The 25,759-nt window shown below is 43.1% G+C and overlaps 1 protein-coding gene across 3 annotated transcripts in view; it reads right to left on the minus strand.

The window, feature by feature from the left end:
* The window catches only part of MACROD2 (mono-ADP ribosylhydrolase 2), a 1,366,388-nt gene that overhangs the window by 1,099,507 nt on the left and 241,122 nt on the right, over nucleotides 1-25,759 (minus strand). The gene's annotated exons all lie outside the window — the stretch shown is intronic.

A 25,759-nucleotide genomic window follows, 5' to 3' on the forward strand; every position in this document is an offset into this window, starting at 1 on the left:
AATATATAAAATGTTTTACAGCACACACACACAACTTCAAAAATAGTTTTCTTCTGCTTTCTAAGCGTATGCTGAAGGCCTGTTGCAGCAGACATTTTAAAAGCTGAGCACTCACCTGCATCTAAAATTTATACCAGTTAATTACAAAGCTCAGTTTTCTCTTACAGAGTTTTTGTGAGCATTTCAAAGAGCAGCACGGCCTTAAGGCCGGAGCAGCCAAGGTAGGCGAGTCACGTGACACTGGCAGTGTTCAGAAAGCCACGTACGGAACCTTTCCATGATCACCCACGTTCCCACTCGCACAGGACCTATACTTTCCTACACCTATACTTTCCATCAGCAGAAGTGCTCGGTCTCAGACCCGCTATCCCTTCACAGGCGAAAATGGGACAATCGTGTAACACTCAAATTCTCGTCACGAGGGCCACTGCTTGAATCCCGCCCACCCCCCCCCCTCACTACTGTCTTTTACTGAAAGCTGTTCTGTGCGTTATATTAGTCCGATCTGCTGCAGCGTAGCCTCCAAAGAACGAAAAAGCTTAAGAACCCAAAAAAGATTTTCTTTGGGGCTTAAGATATGATTAGCAAAATCTAAGTGTGCTACAATATAGTTTAGATATGTTCGAAAGAGAGCCAGTTTGGTGTAGCGGTCAAGAGTGCGGGACTCTAATCTGGAGAACTGGCTTTGATTCCCCACTTCTCCACTTGAAGCCAGCTGGGCGACCTTGGGTCAGTCACAGCTTCTAGGAGCTCTCTCAGCCTCACCCACCTCACAGGGTGTTTTGTTGTGGGGATAATAATAACATACTTTGTAAACCACTCTGAGTGGGCGTTAAGTTGCCCTGAAGGGCAGTATATAAATTGAATGTTATTATTATTATATTATTAAAACATATATCAGCAGTGGAGGAATGAAAAAGAGCAGACTGTGAGCCCCAAGAAGCAACAGAAGATATTTATGGTTGACCAAGTTAATCTTTGATCAAATCAAACCCCTAGGTATTTAAAACATGGGACCGCCTCTATGTTGCTGCCATGAAGTTGCCATTTATGGTGTGCCTGAGATTTTTTACCAAGCACAACGACCTTGTATTTTTTATAGCTGACTCTCTGGCTTTCTTCTAGACAATAAGGGTTAAACCACACAAGACAAGATACACTTGAATTACACTCAAAATTACACTCAAATACACTTGAATTACAAAATACACTCGAATTACCCATGTAATTCAAGTGCATTTTGTCTCGTGTGGTGAGACCCTAAGAGACAAAAGCCCTTATCAGAGAGGACGGTCCGGAAGTTGTTCTTGATAGGAGAACTGCATCAGCAGGGAAAAGTAAAACAGGAACTTTCACATTAGCAACAGACGGAGAATAGCAATTCTGGGAGGAAAGAGCAGAACTCATATCATTAATATACAGATTTCCTTTTTTTCTAGCAGCTCTGATTAGCGTTTTCCAATTATTAAGGCAAGCTTCTTCTTTAGTCTTCTTTAGTCCCGAGTATAGCTTGTCTATATGCCTTTTTCCAGAAAAGAAAAGCTTTTAATGTAGTTGAAGAGCTAGCCTGTCTATATTCCATAAGTGCCTGATAGCAGACTTTTTTTAGACACTTAAAATCCAAGTTGAACCAGCTATTTTTTGTGAATTTTGAGGCCTTATCTTGGTAAATTGGTTTAGAATAAGCAGGCAGCAAGTGAGAGTAAATTTGATCTAAGTGTAGTTTTCAGATCTCCATTTTACTGGTCCCAATTTGTTATGATCTTGACAAACAGGCATCAAATAACTATTTTGGATGTAGAGATTGTAAGGCAAACATTAATAGAAGTACGGGCGTATGATCACTGGCAATAATCTGCCCCACTTCAAGAGAGTTTACCAAATCAATCAAATTTGCAGAAATAAGAAAATAATCTATAACACTTGCCCCAAAATTATTCAGACAGGTCAACTCCCCATTGTCTACTTTCTCCTTAAGGCCATTTAAAATAATCGGTTTTCCACTGTCTACAAATACGGCCATTAATTTACCAGATAGGTTCATCGTATTATCCTTAGATGTAAGTATGATTATAACATCTTGTTTCCTCCACTGATATTCACAGAGATACAGAATGAAAGACTTCTAGGGCAGTGCCAGCGCATGTATTAAAATCACCAGCAAAAATAAAAGATGTCCTGAGATTGCTACACATCAAATAGCGTGCATAGTTATCAAACTGATCCCAAAGAGTGATAGTGGACTTTCCGACTCGCTGTGGGGGAAACATTTATTAAGACCAATATTAAGGAGCATGTATCAATAAGGTTTGTGGTTGCCCAAGGGGGAAAATTAGGAAGTGGAGAGCTTTTAAAACATGGTGATAATTATATCGAACTAAGGAGACCACCTGAAGGCCTTCGCTTGCCACCAGACTGAATAGCATCAAGTGAATAAACCTGAAATCCAGGGAACAAAATTTTATCCAGGGCTGAAGTCTCCTGCAAAAACACAAAATCATTTCGTATCAATAATTCTTTCATTTCTAGGGAGGAGCTTTTAAATTTCCATCCAGCAAAGTTCCAGGAAAGCATTTTTAAACACTGGCTCCTTGGTGCGCTTGACATGTTTTCACATCACTGACTGGCCAAGTTTGTTGAAAAGAGTCATTACAGGATTTAGTTTGTCCAGTTACATGTCTAGATTGTTTAACAATTATCTTCAGTTCAAGTGAAATGGAAAACATCTGTTTAGCACCAAAAAAGGCTGCTTGATCCTGCTGAGCATCCACCCAGAGCCAGAGAGAACACTTGCAGCGGCCTGACAGGTCTGTGTTCCATCAAGAGCAGCGCGAAACCGCCGATTGGTCAGTGGCTTGGTAGAGACCTCAAGCATTACTAGTTACTGACTAATACTGAACAGGCTCAGAGGAATTAGCCAAAGAATAAGGCTCTGCTGATTTGTCCAGAACAGATACGAGCTGCCAGGAAGTTGGCATCTGCCATGTGTCCCAAGGGTGGGGGGTGGTGCAGCTGGGTTTCTCCTTCAAGGCTGTGCAGCTGGGAGCCTGGCCAAGTGGTCTGGAGCTCTCTAAGCCTGAATGCCCAACCCCCAAAGGCGGGGGGGGGGGACTAGTTATCTCTGAAGTACATGGGTGACTGGTTTTTCTTTATGTGCCCTATTCCTAACAAAGCCTTTGTAATATCTTGACACCGAGTCTTACAATAAAGCTTCAAAAAAAACCAACCAGTGGAGTTTTTTATAATTCCTCGGCCGGAACCTTACACAAGGCTCTCTTGACTTGCAGACTTCTCCGAACTAGGGGTGTGCAGCTCGGACTGGTATTCGGAATTAAAAAATGAATTTTAGCTGATTTGGTAAAATCTGTTTCCTTACGAAGAAATAGCAAAGAAACAGCAGCTCCTGACTTTTTTGCAGAGAAGGTAGGGGAGGTCATTTTTCAACCAAAATCCACCAAATTTGCTGAGAACCTACTTCTGACTGTCCTGTAAAGACCCCCCAATTTTTATGAAGATTTGACCCTGGGGGCCAATTCTATGGTCCCTGGAACAAGGTGCCACCGGCCATTCCATTGTTTCCTATGGGGGGAAAGTCCAAGCTGACTCCCACTGCAGAAACACCCCGGGGCACGGCTGCCGTGGTCAAGGCCCCCTCCCAAATGCAAGCTGAGCTCACTCCGGAGAAAGCCCAACAGAAGCAAACTGAAGCCAGGGCATGCCTTGCGCTTCTCACTGGGCACGGCTCGATTCTGTTCTGGCTGAACGCAGTGCCTGGCTCGTGTGAATGGCGCTGGTTCTGTCTGAAGTAAATCTGCTGAAAACTCGATGAAGTTTTCTTGAAAATGCCACCGCCACCCTCCTGGGGAGCTCCCAGACAGGAAGTAATGGAGAGTGGCTGGGGACACCTTCTTTGGGGGCTCATAAAATTGTCCCCCAGGGTCCACTCTTTATGAAACGCAGGAGATCTTTAGAGGACAGTTAGGAGTAGGTTCCCTACAACTTTGGTAAAGACTGGTTGGAAAATGACCCCCTCAGCCCACCAGATAGCCCCCAGACTGAGTTTCCCATAAGAAACAACAGCAAAATTTTACCAAATTTCTGCTATATTACTGAACAGAGCTAAAAAATCAATTCAGTATTCAGGGAATTACCGATTTTTTGTGTGCATGCGCTCCTGTACTCTGGCCCCCTTTTACAAATCAGTATAACATTTGCTCTTTTCAAGTCTGCTGGTAGGAAAGTCAATTTTAGGGACAATTTACGTTCTGTACACACCGGGTACGTGCGCACCTATGTAGCTGGCAACTTTTTTGCCAGCTGTGTTTAACGTGTTGGCACATGCTCAGAGCACAAGGATCCAAATCCAGTTTCCACGTGACACGGTGAGAAGTCAGAAACTATCGGCAATACAATTTGGAACGCTGAAGTGATGCAAACGTGCTTAATTTTGGGCGTCAAGTGGGCAAAACGGGCAAAAATGAAATGCCGGCGACACAAGCTGTGTAACTCCTCCCTCTCCTCCCAAATCCCAGCAGGCTTGAGACAGGCAAGGGAAGGACCTTTTCCTGTCAGACTGACTGGGCAGACAAACGATGGAGAAGGGCCAGAGAGAGCCACAGAAAAGCGTGAAACCAAACTACAGAACACTCGGAAACATTCAGCCAAAGACAACAAGGAGCAGCTGGCAATTCATGGCCAAACTGTGAACGAAGACAGGGAGAGTTGCTCCAGGACTAGTTAAAATTTCAGCTAGTTAAAATTTCAGCCCATTCGTGGGGAGGGCGGGATATAAATCGAATACAACATAAACATAAACAAACAACTTCTTCATAGAAGTCACAGGTTGGGGACTGGATGGGAATCCTAATATTAATCCTTGTCATCTTAATTATTTAATTAACAATTCATATTAGACTGTAACTCATTTTACCTTTGACTGTAAAGAAATTAATTATGCACCCGTCTGCTGTTGCTAATAATCTCTGTTACCCTCTGCCGTTTCCACTGTCTTTTCTTACACCACTCCTCGTATGTTTCTCCTCCAATTTTAGACTTTGAAGGGACTGCATTTTTTTTAGTATTTTTAATTGTCAAAATTAAAATTAGCTCAATTAGAAGCTTCTGACATAGAGCAGCAACAACTCATGTAAATGACTATAATTTTCTCAAAGTACAGAGATATTTCAATTAACTGACCTTTTCTAAACAATTTTATTTCAGTTGGTATGTGAGAAATGCAGCTGAATTATTACAATCTGTGTTTGAAATGAAAATTATCTTAGAAGTCAACTACAATGCCGTTGGCAATTACTGAATGGAGACAATGTGCTGTACAAAAATTAAAGTTGGCTTGTAACAGAAGACACAATATTACCTGCCAATATTGCCGATGCTTTTCTGCACAGAGGAAGATGTGAATGTTCAGCTTCAGCGTCTATACTGAGTTATCAGCGCAATTTGAAGAAATCAGCTTGTAGTTTGCTACACTAAGGGAAAAATGAGCCCCAAGAGCACACCGTCTGGGAAAACTAGAAACAGTTATTTGCAAAAATCATAGCAGATAAAGTGTTCCCAAAGGGCTATTCCTGCTGGAATTTCAAGATTTGTTTCACAGAATTGCTTTTAAAGCAAGCTGCTGGACGTACTACTGCGCTGAGACCCTGTCCATGAAGTATGCTTTTGAACAACTCCAAACCTCTTCCCTTGGGTCTGACCCAGAAACTGCAGAGGGTCCAAAATGCAGCTGTTCGTTTCCTGACAGGAATTTCTTTCAGGGCACATGTGACTCCAACTCTGCAGTAGCTGCATTGGCTCCCCGTGGAGTTCTGGATCAGGTTCAAGGTTCTGGTTCTGACCTATAAAGCCCTAAACAGACTGGGACCAGCATACCTGAGGGACCGCCACTCCCCGTATGTACCGCGGAGAGCTCTCAGATCTGCAAGTAAACACCTACTGGTGGTCCCTGGCCCCAGGGAGGCTCAGCTGGCCTCGACCAGGTGTCAGAGAAGCCCCAGCCAATCTGCCATGTTTCATGCTTTCTGCCTCATACGTGTTTGGCTTCAGTACCCCTGAGGGAGTGCAGAGAGCTGTGTGAACCGTTTCTCTTTCAGGTGAAGTATTTTGATTACTGGTTCCTGGGACGGAGACCTTGAAGCTCCTGCACAGACTCAGTAGTGCTCCTCTCCTCCCCCCCCCCCCCGCCTTCTTCCCAAGCGAAGCCGCGCCTAAACTCCTAACTGGCTTTCTCCCTCCTGGGGGAGGGGACACTGACCTATAACTGAACTGACTTTCCTGCCTTTAGGCATTCCGGACAATGACCCTGTTGCAGCATCTTGAAACTGGTATCTTTCCTTAATAAAATCATCTTTAACTCAAACACTGGAGTGATGCAGTGAAGTGACTGGGAAAGTACCTGGCAAGACCTGACACCAGGGCCCGGGCATTTTCTGTCCTGGCCTCGACCTGGTGGAACTCTCTGTCGGAAGACACTCGGGATCTCCCGCTTTCACCCTCTGCCCCCCCCTGCCTCCACTTACGTGACCAGCAGATAAGGAAGGCACAGGAACGAGCCTCCTGGCTCACTCCCCGGGCGGTGTGACGTCACTGACATCATTGCGCCACCCCGGGAACACTCCCGTGCTTCACCATGGGCCAATCTGGGCCCCAAACGGGCCAAGTTGGGTTCGTTTGAGGCCCAAACCGGCCTGCTGTCAAGTGGGCATGCACCCTGCACCTGCGTGGTGGTGCCACCAGAACTGATGTCACCGCGCAGCCACAGGACTGTGCACGCAAAGCGCACACAAGTTAGTAACACAGAAGGGGAAAAAAGAGGCCAGGCCCAGGTCTACTCCCCTCCTGCTGGGAGACTCAGAGCCAAGCTACAAGTGATGCCTGACACAGGCTGGACACTTGTCAGCTTCCCTCAAGTTTTGATGGGAAATGTGGGCGTCCTGGTTTTTCAGCTTGGCTCTCCATTACAGCTGCAAGACCAGGATGCCTACATTTCCCATCAAAACTTGAGGGAAGCCGACTAGTGTCCAACCTGTGTCAGGCGTCACTTGTAGCTTGGCTCTGAGGGAACCTGGCAATTCTATGATGTTATCATTGCTGTATGCTGGATATTATCGCACTTGTGTGAGTTTCCAGGTCTTATACACAGCCCAGAAAAACATTCTTTGCTGAGATCTTAAAAGGTTTACATTCTTCTCCTATTGTGGATAAAAACATCTTGTATTGTGTCAAATAACTATGATACCTCATTTCATTTTAATATGTTATATATACATGTACACATAACGAACAGAAAGCCACTGTGTAGCCAACACAGATTGGAATGAGCTGTGTTTTTGTTTTTGCCCTAAAATTATTAGTTCAGTCCCTGAAGTTAAAATCACACATATCTCATTCATTAAATGCCAGTTCTCAAGGGCAAAGGTAGCTGACATTATGGAATATGAAATTTGAACGGTGATTAATTGCTCACTGTATCTTACATGCTGATTTGAACAATGATACTATGCTTGCAATTTTCCAGTAGTGATGAATCTGATCTGTCATCAAAAAAGTTGTATCAGCAAACTCCCCTCAAACAATGTACACAAATGCTACCTGGAAGCTATCACAAGTGAACACTTTATTTTTTACAAAACTCACAGGGAGACTTTCAGTTGGTACCTTTTTAGCCGACTCTTCCTCCCAGGAGCTCGGGATGGCGTACTTGGTTCTCCCCTTCTCTATTTTAGTCTCACAACGAATCTGTGAGGCAGGCCAGCTACAGAAAGAATGACTGGCCCAAGGCCATCCAGTAAAATTCATGGTCAGCAAGGATTTGACCCTGGGCCTCCGGCGGCCTGGCCCCATGCTTCAACCACTACAGCATGCAAGGTCTACATTTTCTCAAACCTATTTAATTGACAGTAATGATACACGCAGACAGTGGTGAGTCACATTATGTTGCTACTGCGCAACCTTAGATTCATGCAAAGAATGGCACACTCCACCATCGACCCTTTGGAGGCAATTTTTACTGAACTGGGCCTCTGTGAACCCCACGGCTCCGACAAGCCGGAAAATGGCAGAGCCTGGGAGTGTGCATTTGAGTGTCTCCCCCTATGCCTCCCCCCACTGGCCGAGGGAGCGAGGGCAGGGTTGCAGGAGGTGAGGGGGGCGGGGTTCCTTGTAAGCTTACAGGGAATCATTTTTCTTCTTGTACAGAAAATAGCTACAGCAGCTCTCATGGTGAAGGTAACCAAAGAAAAGAAAATCTACCGAAGAATCTGCAGAAGATTTCACTTCCAGAAAATGCAGCAGCCTTCATTAGATGCAGCAACAAATGCTCAGTGTTGCGTGCACACAAAAAATTGCCCTTTCTATAGCAAATATGAAATATCAAACTGCTGATCTTTATTGATTTCATTATACCTATAAGTATGACAAGAGTCCTGTCCTTTGTATAAAGTAAACAGCAAAAAGCAGTACAACCTTCATGGTTAGTGAAGAGTGTAACGCAGTAACAGTTTGTCATAGTACGTGCCAAACCAAGGGGAATAAAGAGTCCAATGCAGATTAAATTCAGAATTTATTTGAATGGGCAAAGTAAACATGTGCTTAGGTGCACTTTCTCTAACCAGGGAGGGGACGTCAGGTCTTGGCCCTGGCTGGATGTTAATTGCGTATCCCAGCGTATTTCACTTGTTGATTAATGTGCATCAACGCTGGGATACACAATTAATAATACAGCGTTGGTATTTGTATAGGAAAATAGGTAGTGATTTCTCCCCACAAAGACTCAGATCAAGTCAATTGGGTTTAGAAGGATGTATCACTACTTAGCATTGCACTAAATTTGGGTCCACTGGCACCTTAAAGACCAAAAATTGTTTCCGGGGTATAAGCTTTTGTGAGCCAAAAGCTCATTTTTTCAGATAAAATTAGAATGAAGATCCATCAGCTCTTATATCCATGACAGAAGGTTGGAGGGGTATTTCAAAGAAGGTTCAGCTGCAGATGCAGCGATACCGTGCAAAACATCATCAGCTTGATTAGAGCTAGGAGATAAGCATGCAGGAGGGAAATTCAGAAAATCAGCACCTGTCATCCGACAAGAACCCTGCATCCTTTTCCAGTCCTGGGGTGTCATTCCCTGAATTGGTTGGTGACTTCAAGCGCTGCAATCTTGCCTTGTAATCTCCCTTGCAAGACTGTGCAGCTAGTTGTCATTTAAACACAACGCTGACAAAACAAGTTGCCCGTGAGACTTTGCACGAGCACAGCATCTTATTTAAACCGTGCATCCTCCTATGTGCTTACTTTCACACCAGAGATCAATGGCCTGTGCAGATGTGCTGGCATGCTAACTAAGCACAGATGGGTGCTTTGCGCAAGGTTGCAGCACCATTTAAAATGTGATGCTGAGCCCATGCCATAGCACAGAGAAGCTTTTTGCCTCACCAGCATCACGGTCTACTTGCAAGAAAATCACACAAGCAGCTATTGGTGCAGATTATCTGCCTGACGGGCTGTCAGAACTGGCTCTAAGCTCCAGGGACACAGGCGCTGCCTTTCCAGATATTCTTCGGGCACTGTGTTCAGTTACAAGATTGTGTGGGAAAGCCTGGGGGATGGAGCTCCTCAAAACGTAGTGATAAAGAACAGACTACGTTTCCACTCTGTCAGATATGTATTACAGGAGTTTCTGACAGAAAAAGTAGGTGTAATTTGCTGCACAGTTCATGGGGCTGGCCCTTAGGGGAAATCTTCAGTTCTCTGTTTTATCCTCAGGCAGGTAATAAAGCTTATCCGAGGGCCCCTGGCAGACGTCCGATTTCTTCCACGCCAGGCTGACAATCTTCAGCAGGCATGTCAGGATACAGAGGAATGCTCCTCTTTCGTCTGCAGGCGAAATAGTCCATGTAGCCCCTTCATTGAGGGCAGCATGTCCGCATCGGCATAGGCAACAGGACAGTGTCTGCTCGGTGGCGTGGAGGGGCGGGGGGAAGGAGGAACTGCATTTAAGTGAAAAAACACTGAATTTTCAATTGATGTACATAATTAAATTAAGCAAGGTCTCAACAGCGAAATACTAAAGTATCAAAAGTTGGTGGTTGTCAGCATCTCGTGCAAATGCTCTGCTGACCTCAGTGGGCTCAGGATGTAGCTGTGATCAGGTCTTGTGCTGGGAACAACAACAACAACATTTGATTTATATGCCGCCCTTCAGGATAACTTAACGCCCACTCAGAACGGTTTACAAGGTATGTCATCATTATCCCCACAACAAAACACCCTGTGAGGTGGGTGGGGCTGAGAGAGCTCCAGGGAGCTGTGACTAGCCCAAGGTCACACAGCTGGCTTCAGGTGGAGGAGTGGGGAATCAAACCTGCCTCTCCAGATTAGAGTCTTGCCGCTCTTACCCACTACACCAAACAGGATCTCAGAAGCAAAAAGTGGAAGCCGCCCGTGAGAAATATAACTGGCAGCAGTTCATCAAATGTCTCCCTGGCACCAAAAGCAGCACACAGGCCCATTAAATGGCTGAGAGCAAAGGGGAAACGCAGCCGTGCTCCTGTTGCCCGCACTGGAGACCAATTTCACTGGATGTGCCGGGAGAAGGCTCCCCCCACCCCCTTGAGGCCTCTGATCTGAGCAGTGCTGGCAAGGGCAGGGCGGAGCTCCTCGGCATCAATGCCGCACCTGCCTCTTTCTCTGCCTCCATTTGGTGGGCTACTTTGTCAAGCCACGTAGTCCCTGCATGGTCGACAAATTTTGATCACGTGTGGCTAGTGTTTTGGTCGAAACCATTTGGCAATTCTACCTTGCCAGGGCAGCATATGAGGGCAGTCAGCTTGGGGTAGGCAAGTGGCTTAAGCCAGCATGGTTAAACTTCCAAGGATTCCTGGGAGTTGATCAAGTTGTAGAGATCAAGAGACGGCGCCCTGGAGAAACTGTATCAAAATCAAATCTTTAACAGAATGGCCATCATGTCGTGTGGGAACTCTCCAAGGAGCATCAGGGAAAACTCTGGATCCGTCATCTTCTCAGGGCAGACCAACCTAACTGCTCCCCTACCTCTGTGCAGGACAGGGGTCCCTGTGGGTCTACACTTTAATGACATGCCCTTGACTGATGCCGAGAATACTTCAGGTGATTTCAGTCAAACTTGAAACAAGAGACCCAGCATGGTTTTCAGCCAAACAAAACTTCACCATAGTATTTATCACATCATTATCCTATGGAAAGAAGACACTATCAAAACTGCTAGTCGTGAACCAGATGTGTGTGTGTGTACATGCTTCCTTGAGGAAATGAGCCATTACTTTTATTCAAATTCTAGTGCCTTTGCAAGCAGTGAAGTGTTCGTTTCCTTAGTGCACACCATTCGGAAACGACAGCAGCCTCCACTGCAATGCCGATGGATGCTGCAGCATTCGTTTCGCCATCAGTCTATGGCAGGTGCCGCATTTACACTGAAGTGCCATTCAGCCACTCAGCACATATTCAGGTACTGCTTTTTATGAAATATTGGTTGGGGAGGGGTTGAGTTTAGCTTGCCAATAGCATGCCACATCCACAAAGCGGTTAACTTGTAATCTTACTGTTGTTTCAGAGGTATCTTTAGCTGCAGTTTTCTCTGACATGTGATTTCCATCCCCAACACACACAGATGTTGTGTGCTTAAGAGTTTATCAGATATGTGGCATGCTTTTCAAGGGCAAGTTATTATCTGGTAGGAGTTTTCATCACACACAATGGTGGGGTGGCGGGTGGGGGGAGTAAAACAAACAGCAAAGAAACTGAGAAGGTGGATTGCTCAGAGTCAAGTAAAAGTGGCCAAAACGTTAGATGGCCAAGACTGAGTTACAGATCCTGGTTTTAGTATCTGGGCTCCGCCTTTCAGAGCTAACGAAGAAAATGTTCTCATACACAACCCACAGTTACCACAACTGGCCTTTGATACAGGGCTTTTTAAAGGTGGGCTTTCTCAGGGAGGCTTAAAAAGGTCAACCACTCTTCATCTAAAGAAATTTCAATTAGCAATGTTTGGTGTAGTGGTTAAGAGTGTGGGACGCTAATCTGGAGAACCGGCTTTGATTCCCCCCCTCCTCCACTTGAAGCCAGCTGGGTGACCTTGGGGCCGTCACAGCTTCTCAGAGCTCTCTCAGCCTCACCCACCTCACAGGGTGATTATTGTTGTGGGGATAATAATGACATACTTTGTAAACCGCTCTGAGTGGGCATTAAGTTGCCCTGAAGGGCAGTATATAAATCGAGTGTTATTATTGTTATTGTTATTTATAAGCCATAGCTGCACAAAATATAGCCGCATTCCAGCACTGTGCTGTTCTAGTACACAGAGTTCTCGAGCAATTCCCTCCCAAACAGGAGCCAGTGGGGAAGAGTCCCGGGCTTTCTTCTCAGTTTATGCCGTTCAGACATCACAGCCTGTATTAAGCCCGGCTGCCTGCAGCGAAGGTGAGTGAGGATCAGGGGAGACTCTTCTCAGAGTACTTCACAGCTTGAGGCATTAGTCATAATGAGTGGACTGTACACAGCTAGTTCCCAAAGCAACCTCCATGCCCAACATCACTTACACCAATACCAGACAACATAAAGTTGAGAATGTGGCAAGTTTATATATCTTAATTCATTTAAGGAAGAATACTATACTAATCTTAAAGAGTAAAGCATAGTGACTTGGAAATACTAAAGGGGGGGGGGGCGAAATATTTAGTTTTCCCATCAGGTAAAGGCGTAAAGTTAATTGGTACATCCCAGAAGCCAAGAATACTTATCTCTATTTCAATTTCTATAGTCAGTTTATTGGTATTTACATTTGAAACTTTATGTATAATTTAAAAACATCAAAAGTATTTTTCAGCCCAAATACTGCAGGGAAAAAGGGAAACTGGTAGACAGGTAAGGATGGCAGCACAAGCTACTAACAGAACTATGAGTAATAAGTGACCACCCGCTTCAGCATACAAATCTTCAGTCAATGTGAAGAGAAACTGTACCGTCCTTTCCCATCCACGCTGTTTCCATTCATACGGTAATGCCATGCCTAGAGATGTATTCTAAAGGTTTTTAAGTCAGCATAAACAAAACAGTGGCCCTAAAAATGAATGAACTTAGATGTGTGCAATGTGTGTGTGTGTGTGTTTTAAAAAAAAATGGTTCCAACATTTTTTGTTTCATCCATATTTGCATTCAATTCTTTTCATTTTCCATTGATCTTAATCAGAAATACATTTATGTCAGCAATCTGGATAAAATTTCCAGGTATTTGAGCTGTCACCCAAACGTTTACACTTACCTAATTTCAGACAAATCGGAGAAAACTGCCCAGCTTTTTAGGCAATTAAATCCAAGCACGTATCTGGCTGCAACATCTTTGTTTTCCTTTCGATGAGATTCATGGGCAAGGTGCCACTCACCCAAGAGAGGCACCTTGCCACATCTCAGAAAGATTGGAAATGGGGTACCAGTTTTATAGGCAAAAAATTGCCTATAATGAATATTTAAAAATGGGCGCCTTTGCATCTATAAGGCTCGTCATTCAATGGCCACGAAGCGCAGGGAGACATTTGCACCGCCAACGGGATCTTGCATAAGCTGGAAGCAATCAGAATATTGTATGGCTTGTAAGCAGGGGTCATTTCGTAGAAAAAGAGCTGGAGGAACCCATTAGCGTGACACATTAGCATAACTTATTAGCATGTGCCACGCCCCTTGACATCACCGGAAATGTGTCATTGGCATAACTGATTTGCATATGCCACATCCCCTGACATCACCTATCCTGGCTGCTTTGGACCCAATCCTGGCCATTCAGGGCTGAAATTGGGCCCCAAATGGCAAAATGGGGCTGAAAATGGCCGAAAAGGGGCCCAAATGGTCAGGATCGGGCCGCTGCTGAGAGGGAGAGTGATCCGCCATCCGTCAGAGGCCCGATCTGGGCTGTTTCAGCCCCAATGCAGGACGAAACAGGCCCAAAATGGCCGAGAGTCAGGTGGGCGGGGCAACCTGACATGTGACCTTTTTGAGGAACTGCCGGAACTGCGTTCCTGTGCATTCCCCCTTGAAATGAGCCCTGCTTGTAAGGGTGCTCAAAGGAAAGGAGAAAGAATTATAAAAATGACACATAGGAAGCAATCAATAAAAACCAATCTTTCATTTCTAGTATTTTCCCCTATTAAGCTGAGATCTTGCATTTCTTTTGATTTCAATTAGTTTTGAAACAAATGTGATTTTTTTGTTCACTTTTTTCAAAATAAATGTACATCCACTTGGCACAGGCACATACAGAACAGACAATGCAGTATACACAATAAATTATTTCCTTAGTTAGAAAGAATATGTATGTTTTGTATATTATATATTTAGTTGATTAGCTTTGTCACTTTTCTCCTCTTTCCTAGGCAACACTGAAACTCAGCCCCTCAGATAAATTCTAGGGAAATGATGGCCATATCAGAGCAACAGATAGAAAGACTTCAGTTAATGCCATCTTCCAACAAAGAATTAAGTGCGCTTGAGCCCATAAAAATCTATTCTGTATTAGGACTGTGGATGCAATGTTTTAAGCATCAATATATATAATTCTCAATTTGGTCCCATCTGGACTTAAATCCAGAGAATGGAGCAATGAACAGACAAGACAGATATTTCTTCAAGCCTGAAAAAAGAAAACAGGTGTATAGAAAAATCTGAAATCTAAAAAGAGATACATTGGGGAGGGGAGGTTAAAATTCACAAAATAAGATACAATACCTGTAGCTTTAAAGAAACAAGTGCTCTCAGTGGCTGTTGCTAGGCAACCAGAACAGTATTGCCAATCTTGGCTTCCATCACTAAAGGGCACAGTGGCAGGGCTGTTTTGGCCTTTGAGGCAGGACTGGAAAAGGTAGGTAGGTAGGTAGGTAGGTAGGTGGGTAGGTGGGTAGGTTGGTAGCATGGGGCAAGGCATAGGAGCAACTAATGCAAAATACCACTTGACTTGTATGATTTACTGAGGCCCAGCAGCTTGCTACGGTTCAACAGTGCCCCCACCTCGCAAAAGCCAGTGTAGTGTAGAGGCCAGAGTCATTGTGAGTTCTCCATGCAACTGGTCCTCGACTGGACCAGCAGCTGGCACTGCACAGAGTTTTCCCAGGTAGAGGATGCAGGGAGAGAGCAGGAGAGAAAGCTAAAGCTAAAGCTACTCTGGGAGGTGGGTGGGAAGGAGAGAAAGCAGCGAGAAAAGAGGAGATCCTCCTGACTCACTCAAAAGTAGATGCTTTTGAATTGCACAATCTCAACAGAAGAGTGAAAGTGCTGGGACTTCGAAGTGACCGGTTTGCCTGAACTGTGCCTGGATTTTTTATTTCCTTGGGTAAGGATAAGTTACCTTTTTTCCAACAGTATTTCAGAGAACAGGGCTTGAAAATCAGACACAGCACCAGAAGGATCTGCATTCTCCTGTATCACCCCAGGGGCAATCAACCCTGGAGGCCTTTCGCTGGCTGCCTGCCTTTGGGAAGGTCATCAGAAGTCCTCCCGAGGAAGAGACTTCTCTGTCGCTGTGGCTCACTTGAGGAACTCCCTTCTGAGGGCTGTTCACTTCGTGCCATCTTTGAGGCGTGAGACAAAGTCGATCCAGCCCGGAAGCTAAAGAGCTGTGTGTGTGTGTGGGTAGGAAGTTTATGATCCTAGCATTACTTATTATTGCTGCTGTTTTTATTGTTAATGCAGTTTTATTTTATATTGTTTTAATATTTTGTACGGCCCCTTGAATATCCTTACTAACTAGGAAAAAGCAATAATGCATTGAGGAAAAACAAGATTGTTATTGAGCCTGGGGAAAGTGGGGGAAAAACTTCACTGCCAATATGAAGTAGAAATTATCAGCATTTGTGGGTAATGACTGAAGTGCTCTTTAACATGATGAAAGTATTAAGCATCTATGCAAATCCAATCCAGCTCTCTGAGGAATTACACAAAACTCATCACACTCGCTGTGAAAATTAGGACTTGTCACACAATTATCCAAAAGGCAGGAAGGAATCTTAAAGTATCAGCAATAAATTCTGTAGTCTACTACAACTCTCCTGAATTTCCTGATGTTTCAGTTACATATTTAATTAATTTTTGCTTGCTTTTTTTAGTTCTTGGATACTCTTAAACTGTGACAACACAATCAGAAACAAAATACATCATCTCAGAACCAAAAACAGCAACAGCGGCATGCCAGTTGAACAGCAGAGGCAAGGAAGCAGAAGTGAAGGGGAGGAGGAATTCTGTTCTGGTGTATTGTCTGAGCCACAGAAGAATTGGGGAGCTGCGAAACTTGCTGTCTGTGAAGGAAAGCCCTGCAGGCAGCTTTAACTCATGTGTGCGCGATGTGCTGTCAAATCGCCTTTGACCTATGGTGACCCTATGAATGAAAGACCTCCAAAACGCCCTATTATTAAGAAACCTGCTCAGATCGTGCAAACCGGAAGACATGACTTCGTTTATTGTATCATGCCATCTTGTTTTAGGTACTCCTCTTTTCCTACTGCCTTCCACTTTCCTTAGCATTATTGACTTTTCCAGAGAATCTTGTCTTCTCATGATGAGACCAAAGTACAATAGCCTCAGTTTTGTCATTTTAGCTTCTAGGGAGAATTCAGACTTGATTTGATCTAAAACCCACTTATTTGTCTTTTTAGCTGTTCATAGTATCCACAAAACTCTTCTCCAGCGTTCATTTCAAATGAATAAATTTTCTTCCTGTCAGCTTTTTTCATTGTCCAACTTTCACATCCATTCATAGTAATGGGGAATACCATAGTTTGGATTATTTTGATCTTGGTTCCCAGAGAGACATCTTTATCTTTAAGGATCTTATCTAGCTCCCTCACAGCTGCTCTTCCAAGTCTCAGTCTTCTTCCGATTTCCTCACTGCAGTTTCCTGTTTGGTTGATGATTGGGCCAAGGAATAGAAAAGCTTGAACAATTTCAATTTCCTCATTGTCAACTTTGAAACAGTGTAAATCTGCAGTAGTCATTGCTTTTGTCTTCTTGATGTTCAGCTATAATCCTGCTTTGGCGCTTTCCCCTTTAACCTTCATCAGTAGCTGTTTCAAGTCTTCACTATGTTCTGCCAGTAATGTGGTGTCATCTGCATATCTCAATGTTCCTTCCACCAATTTTCATTCCACCTTCTTCTAGATCTAATCCAGCTTTCTTTATGATATGCTCTGCATAGAGGTTAAACAGGTAGGGAGATAATACGCATTCTTGGTTAACACCCTTGCCAATTCTGTTTCCCCATATTCTGTCCTGACAATAGCCATAGTACAGGTAGCACATCAAAACAATCAGATGTTGCGGCACTCCCATTTCTTTTAACACTGGTCGAATCCACATGACTCATTCTAAGTCGCATGTTCCCCGCATTCCCCACGCAATCCCGAGTGCCGGTCACATTACCTCATTAAACAGACGCATTTCATTCGCATTTCTCCCGAATATGTGGTCACAGGTTTTCAACGGGAGTTTCATGGTGGCCGTGAACGGGCCAATGCGCAATTTACGTGTTTTTTTTTAAAAACCACCCCCCTTCCTGTCTCTCTGGCCGTTCCAAGAGTTCCTATTGGCTGATTCAACTTGCAAGTGCTCCGTAGTCTGCAAAAGACTGTTTTTGACTTCATAGCATTGGATTTATTGATTATGCTGTTTCTGAATCAAATCTGGTAATTTGAAAAATCATTTTGGGGTGTATCCATCCTCAGAACGGACTCGCGAAACTTCCTTTTTAACTGTTTTTTTTTATTTTATATTACTGTAATATCGAAATTACGAAACATCGAAATAATGACACTCCAAGGAAGTGAAACTTCAGTAAAATTCAGGCACTGAACTGTCCTGCATAGGAAATGCCCACGAAAGCTTCCCACATGCTTCCAAATTTCCAAAAAAGAAACGGGAGAGAGCCATCAGTGCTGTCAGTGGGGGAAAGAGAGGCATCATTATCTTAAATGATGTTTCTTTATAAGGCAAGATCGAAATAATGGAAAAGTGCGCTAAAAAAAAAAAGTAAAAAATGGGCAGGAAAAAGGTCCCGCCCAAAAAAGCGGTTTTTGAGCGGCCGTGTGACCAGAGGGACGCGCGAGAAAGACGGATTGGAAGCAGGAATGTGAACGAAGGACCAGTCCAGACGCGTAACCCGGAGCTCCGTGGATTTTATCTCTGTATTTACCTATTTTTTTCTATTTTATTGTTTTAATTGAGTCTCCTGGGTATATAAGTCTGGCTGCTTGTCCTTGGGAGCTAATCTGGATAGCTGGCAGGGTTGCTGTGTGTGGACTCGGAATTTTATTGTCAGCTGTTTAGGAGTTTTGCAGACTGCCAGATTTTAAAGGCCTTCTGAGATATTCCAAACAGCACTTGTATCTGAAGGGTGTTATTCAGTGCTCCAAAGAATTCTTGGGCTTAATGGCTTCAGGCAAACGGCCAAGAGATACGGGGGAGTCGCCCCTTTTGCCTAGTAACAAACAGATGAAGATAGGAGACTATTTCCCTCTAAGAAACAAATTTGAGCTGGCTTATCCTGAATTTACTATTGAAACATCTAACCGCTTCTCTCCTTTGGAAAGACATGCTCCCCCTGAAGGAGATGGGGACCCAATATGTCCACCTGACAAGGGGAATGTAGAAGACGCTGAGCCCTCAATAGAGGCAGGGTCCTTAAAGATACAGCAAAGCCAGCAAAGCCAGCAGCTGAACGTTTCAAATGAAGAGGCATCTCCATCTGCTGTATATTCCCTTCTTGACTTAATTGCCAATACAGTTGAACGTCTCTTCAAGAATATGGAAAGTTTGGCAGGGAAAGTCCATGACCTTACCTCAGAAATAAAGCTGCTATCAACGAGGCTAGATAAGCTGCAACAGGTTCAGTGGGGGGATGCTCCATTGAAATGTCCTGCAAGCCTGCAACAGGCTCGCCCACTTAGTGGTAAGACTCTAAAGCCTTTGGGGGAGAATTCAGGCCCAGGGGGTGTGGCCATGCACAAGAAGGACATCCAACAACTGGCCCTCCAATCAAATAAGGTGTGCCTGACAATCTGCCCTTATAGAGGGAGATGGATAAGCTGGGGGACCAAATACCTGGTGAAAGTGCATCTTAAAGAGCTCCTACAGTTAAAATACCATGATATTGACTTGGAGTTGGTTGAGCATCTCAACAGTAGGTCACAATCGCAAAAGATCCTACTCACCTTCAGAACCTTGAACATTCCAGCTTTGATTTTAAGAGCCAAAGAACGTCTGTGGTCAAAGGGGGTCTTCCCAGTGCGATCGTTTCTAAATGTACGAATGGCAGCACTATTGGCTGAGTCAACTTTAAACGGGAAAGCTGCCCCCTGTCAGGGAGAAGACCCTGACTTGAGTGAGATGCAGACCAAGCTGACTGGTCTGACTGACCAACCTGACTGTACCGGAAACTCTCGTTCATATGTTGAGAGCATGGAGGCTCAGATTAGCCAACCTGTTATTGTTCCAACCTCAGGCAATTATGAAATCTCTGTGGACGCAGAAACAAAGAATAATAGTTTGGAAGACCCACAAGAGAACAAGAGTCCACCTCAGAAGGCGGTTCTACTAAACAAGGACTTTTCCATGGACATTGAAACTTTGGATAAGGAAGTCTTGAACTCCTTTATTAATCTTCCCAGATCTGAACAAGAAGCGATTGTGAATAGACTGGATGCTATAACAACAAGCCTTCATGGGAACATCTCAGACAGATCCTGTCATAATTCCTCTTCCCCACTGATTGATTTGACCTCTCCTACAAAACCCCAATTAGAACCCAAGGGGAACTCACAGATGGTGATGTGCAGTGAAATCCACATGCCACCAGCAATGGCTAAGAGTCCCCTTCTGAGTAGCAAAGGAGAGATTGTTTAGCCAAGTACATGCCAATTAATCAAGAATATATCAAGAGGTTTGGACAACGGGTGTGTATTCTATGACACCAATGGCTCCTTAGAACAACTATCTGAAAGAGATTTACTCACAAATCCTTATTCACCACCACCATCAAAGTTCTCTACTGCCCCGGATATCAAAATTGTCTCTTGGAATGTGGCCGGCTGGTGGAACAAGGCCAAAGATGCTGAATTTATAAGTTACCTTAAGGGTTTTGATGTCATATTACTTCAAGAAACGTGGTCTCAAGGCCAAGTTCAGCTGGAAGGCTTTAGGTCTTACTCCCTTCCAGCTTTTAGGACTAATGCAAGAGGTCGATTCCAAGTTGGTCTCTCTGTACTGGTTTCTTTACATCTAAACTCAGAACCTATTATTTTACAGAAGGATAGCTCTATGGAGCAGGTTATTAAGCTTGTCTTTGACAAATTTTCATTAATTGTTGTAAATATATATGTACCTTCATCTCTAGGAAATTTGTCCCTTTCCCAACATTGGGAACGATTGGCCATACTTATGGAGGAATTGGAAAGGAAATTTCCTTCTACTGAGATTATTTTAGCGGGTGATTTTAATGCAAGAGTAGGCAAAGATTGTAGAATTTTTTTCAAAGTTTTTGGAATTAACCAAGATGACACTCTCCCACCTATTTTCTGCCATACAAGATATTCCAAGGACAGCCTCTTAAATTCCGCAGCTATTTATTTCGCCAAATTCTGTACACAATATAATAGAATCTGGCTAAATGGTCTAGCTACCTTTCCAAATTCTGGAGAATTTACTTTTGTTTCAAGAAGGGGCTGTAGTGTAATTGACTACGTCTTGGTCTCCCCCTCACTGAAACCTTATGTTAAAGACTTCACCCTGGGTGATTTTATTATTAGCGACCATCTTCCTCTTATTTTGACTCTTCAGGTCAACTCCTTCACAAACTCTCTTGGTAATCCTGTTCTAGAACTTTCTGAGACTGATTTACTTCCTAGAATATTCTGGAATGGCTGCATAGAATGGGAAACTCAGCAACTTTTAAAATCAGGTCCTCTTTTGGAGTATAGGTCTTCTCTAATAAGTGCAACTGATCCTATAGTATCCGTGTCAGCCTACAACTCCCTAATATCTCATATATCTGAATCTTTATGTGTGAGACCTGGAACCCTGAACAGGGGGATGATTAAACAGGTAAATCCTGTAAACTCATGGTTTGACAGAGAATGCAGGGAAGTAAAAACTCTGTTACGTAGTGTCTATAGTCATTATCGTGACTCAAAGGCCCCAACTCTGCCGCCTGAATATTTTAACCTTAAGAATCAACTGCATCAGCTTACCAAAAAAAAGAGGTATGAATACATTAAGACTCAATGGGACGAGCTATATTATGCCTCGACCTTAAAGAACTCAAAAAAATTTTGGGCTATAGTCTCAAGTGCATTTCGTGCTGACAATCCCTCTATGTCTGCCATTTCCTCTTATGTTTGGTTCCAGTATTTCTCATCATTATTCTCTCAAGAGCAAATTTGTACTGCTGATCCATCTGAGTCTTCTTTAATTGATTTACCTGACTGGCCACCAGTGGCACCAGAGGAAATCAAAGAATTAATCCTGCAACTGAAATCGGGAAAGGCCCCTGGCCCTGATGCCATCCCCTCTGAAATTTTAAAATTAGACCCGGACTGGTGGGCTGCCCCCCTTGCATCTCTGTTTACAATAGTAGACAGAACAGGCATAATTCGTACGGTGTGGCTGAACACAATAGTGGTCCCATTATATAAAAAGGGCGACCATACTAACCCTGCCAATTATAGGCCAATTAGCCTACTCTCCATAATGGGCAAGCTATACACTAAGCACTTATTGGCCAAGCTTAATTTCTGGATGACACAGAAGCGTATTTTAGGCCCTGAACAGCTGGGCTTCTGTAAAGGGAAGACCACGTTTGACCACTGTATCACCCTATCCCATCTAATTAATAAGTACACTGTGAGAACTAATCTGAAATTATTCGTGGCCTTTCTGGACTTAAAGGGAGCATTTGACTCAGTTAACAGGGATCTTCTTTGGACCAAATTAGAGCAGTTAAATATGGACAAAAGACTTCTTATGCTTATTAAGAAATTATATACCTCAAACACCTGCCAGATTAAGTGCTCATTAGCAGGCACACTGACTCCAAAGATTCCTGTTGACAAGGGTGTCAAACAAGGTTGTATTTTAGCTCCCTTTTTATTTAATCTTTTTCTCAGTGACCTTGCTGGACACCTCTCTGATGCTGACTGTCATAGCCCAAAACTTGGTGTGACCCATGTGCCTCTGCTTCTATACGCTGATGATACAGTTTTGATGTCTTGCTCTAGAATTGGCTTAAGACGCTTGCTGACTCGCTGTATCGACTTCTTTGCTAAAAACAAGCTTCAGCTGAACTATGACAAGTCAAAAGTCATAGTCTTCTCTAAAACTTGGAGACCATATAAATGGGCCATGGATGGGAAGGAGATAGAACAAGTTAAATATTACAAATACCTAGGTATCTATTTTCAATATAATGCGACTTGGTCCACCCACCGCAAGTCTGCAGTGAAGACAGCTGACATTAGTACTTCAGCTATAGCACGTTTTTTTTTTCACCAGAGGTAATCAATTTGTACCAGCTGCTTCCAAAATTTTTAAGTCCAAAGTGATTCCACAACTATTGTATGGCATTCCGATTTGGATTAGGGCCTTTGACCGGGTCATTGAACGTGTCCAATCTAAATTTCTGAGAAAAATCCTGGGCCTACCGAAGTGTGTTCCATATGCAGTCATTTGCTTAGAAACTGGCTTAATTTTAGTGGAAACGAGGGCATGGCTTATGACATTTAAATATTGGCTACAGTTACATTATAATTCTGACCCTGGGAGCTTTACATATCAAATGCTTTCAGAGTCCAATGTGTCAAACTGGTCAGCGTATATCATGGAAAAAATGGAAGGCATGGGTACATCTGTGGACTCACTGTCTATGTTAACATCAAACGCGGCATTTCATCAAATTAAGAGTAGGTTGCTAGATATCGAGCGCCAGAAGTTATATAGCTTGGCTACTAAAACCTGCTCTCCCCTGAGCTTTGAAGTTCCCCTCACTGTAGGGAGGATGGCTCCATATTTATCCTCCCTGCAGGTGCCCCAACTTCGTAGAGCTTTTTCTTTGGCCAGGTGCAATGCTATGCCTTCGGCCATTCTACAGGGCAGATTTAACAGGATAGACTATTCAGCTAGATGCTGTTTATGTGAACAGAAATGTGTCGAGTCAGTTACTCATGTCCTTTTGCACTGTCATTTGTACGCTGGTATACGTCAAACATACTTAAAAGCTGTCTTAACTAGTATGATGGATTGTTCTGACTCGCTCAAAGTCTATAGACTGTTGAACGATTCCCTTCATGATGTAACCGAGAAGGTGGCTGAGTTTCTCCATTCTGCCTTGAAGTTGCGTCAAAGGATATCACGGAGTTAAGCTCTAAATGTATTTTTGTATTTGTAATACAGCAATCTTTTAACATTGTTCTTTCCTTTTGTAAGTGGATAACTTGAATTGCTGCTATATGCCAATAAAGGCTAACTTGACTTGACTTGAATGTGAACGAAGAGGAAAAAATCGCGGATTGGAGGCAAACGGAAGATATCCGATAAACATGCGGGTAATGGGTGAATGTGGATTCAACCACTATCTATAGCTTTTCATGATCCATACAGTCAAAAGCTCTGCTGTAATCTATAAAGCATAGAATGATTTTCTTCTGAAATTCCCTGGTATGTTCCATTAGCCATTGTAGATTTGCAGTGTGATCTCTAGTGCCTCCTTCTTTTCTAAATCCAGCTTGAGTATCTGGCATTTCTTATTCCATATATGGTAAAAGTCTTTGCGAATTTTGAGTATCACTTTGCTTGCTTGAGAAATTAACACCATAGTCGCTGCACTCTTTGGCGTCCTCTTTTTTTAGAATTGGAATGTAGACTGTTTTGTTTTCCATATTTGTTGACAGATGCTTGTTAAGATTTTGATGGACTCCATTTCTGTGGCTTGAAATAGCTCTATTGGTATTCCATCTACTCCAGGTCCTTTGTTTCTCCCAATTGCTTTGAGTGCAGCTTTTACTTCACTTTCTAAGATTTCTGGTTCTTCTTCAAAAGGACTCTTCTTCAAAAATATCTGTCATCCTTCCATCTCTTCTGTACAGTTCAGTGTATTGTTTTCATCTTTCCTTTATTTTGTCCTGATCAGATCCTATATTTCCTTGTTGCTTTTTCAGCATCCCGAGATATGGCTTGAATTTCCCTTTGGTTTCCCAGATCTTGTGAAACAGATCACACACCTAAACAAGATATGCTGATAAGCAAAGATGACCGGAACGCAAAAGTAGGAGACAAAGCAGAATCAAACATTGTGGGGAAAATTTGGTCTAGGGTCGCAAAATGAAGCAGGAGAGCGACTCACAGAATTTTGTGAAGCCAACAACCTGTTTATTGCTAACACATGCTTCAGGCAACCAATACAGGGACCAAATAGAAGATGGAGAAGCTCTATTCTCCCTGCTAAAACAAGACCAGAAGCTGACTGTGATAAAGATCATGAGTTGCTAATATCAAAAATTAGAATAAAGCTGAAACGAAACATGAAAATACAATCTAAATAATACTCCTGAAGAATGTAAAGACCATGTAAGGAACAGATTTGTAATGCTAAGTTTAATTGATCGTGAAACAGAAGAACTAGGGACTGAAACCAGAGATATTATGAAGGAAGGCTGTGCAAAGAATATTCCTGTGGTCAAAAGAAAGGAGAAGACTAAATGGATGACTGAGGAAAATTTGCTAAAGACAGATGAGAAGCAAAAGCAAAAGGTGACAGAAATAGAGTCAGAATTCTAAATGCAACTTTTCAACAACTTCCATACAGAGACAAAGAAATCTATTATAATAACCAATGCAAAAAAACAGAAGAGAACAACAAAAAAAGGAAGAACAAGAGACGTGTTTCACAAGATCCGGGAAATCAAAGGGAAATTCAAGTCATGGCTTGGGATGCTGAAAGATCAACATGGAAATAGAGTATCTGACCAGCTGAAGCTCATATTTACATCCAAAAGAGTACAACCTTAAATGGACAATTTTTCACGCCCTGTGTCGTCCGACCAGGCAAAAGAAATAACGTCAACAATAATTATGATTTGGCTTGTACAACCTTTACTTAAAAAATTTTAATTTTTTTTTAAAAAATCCTAATGGTATTGTGAAGAATGCATGTAAAACCCATCACACATTAGCCTAACACGATGCATCTTCAGTGTAGTGAAGTATGCAAAGAGAAATGTTTCAACAGACCTGGACTCTCAGAGCATCTACCCACACGTAGCTTTTAAAGCAATATTTTCCTTTTACGCTTGTAGAAGCAAATGGATGACCCAGTGTTTTTTGCCCGCACGAGGAAAGCTGCTCAGGAAACAAGAAAACTTCTGTTCCAATATTGTTTTGGAAACTTGTTGCATTTCTAGCATTGCTCTTTCCTCCCACGTTGTTTCTTTTTTCTACAGTAGTGAAATTAAAAACAGAAATACCAAAACTCCCCTCACCCCCAAAACTGTTTTCTCTCATCAGCTATCAGATTTAGGACACAAAGATCATGATGGGCAGGAAAAGGGGGGAAGATAGTTTTGTATCTCCGAGCAGTATTAGGAGTGACATTGCTACGTGCTAAGTTACTTTGTGCCTCGCTTGTTCACAGGGAGAAAAACAAAACTATCAGTTGACAGTCTTCTCGAAATAACTCCAGAACTCA

The sequence above is a fragment of the Eublepharis macularius genome, chromosome 1 (assembly GCF_028583425.1).
Source record: "Eublepharis macularius isolate TG4126 chromosome 1, MPM_Emac_v1.0, whole genome shotgun sequence".
Lineage (NCBI taxonomy): Eukaryota > Metazoa > Chordata > Lepidosauria > Squamata > Eublepharidae > Eublepharis > Eublepharis macularius.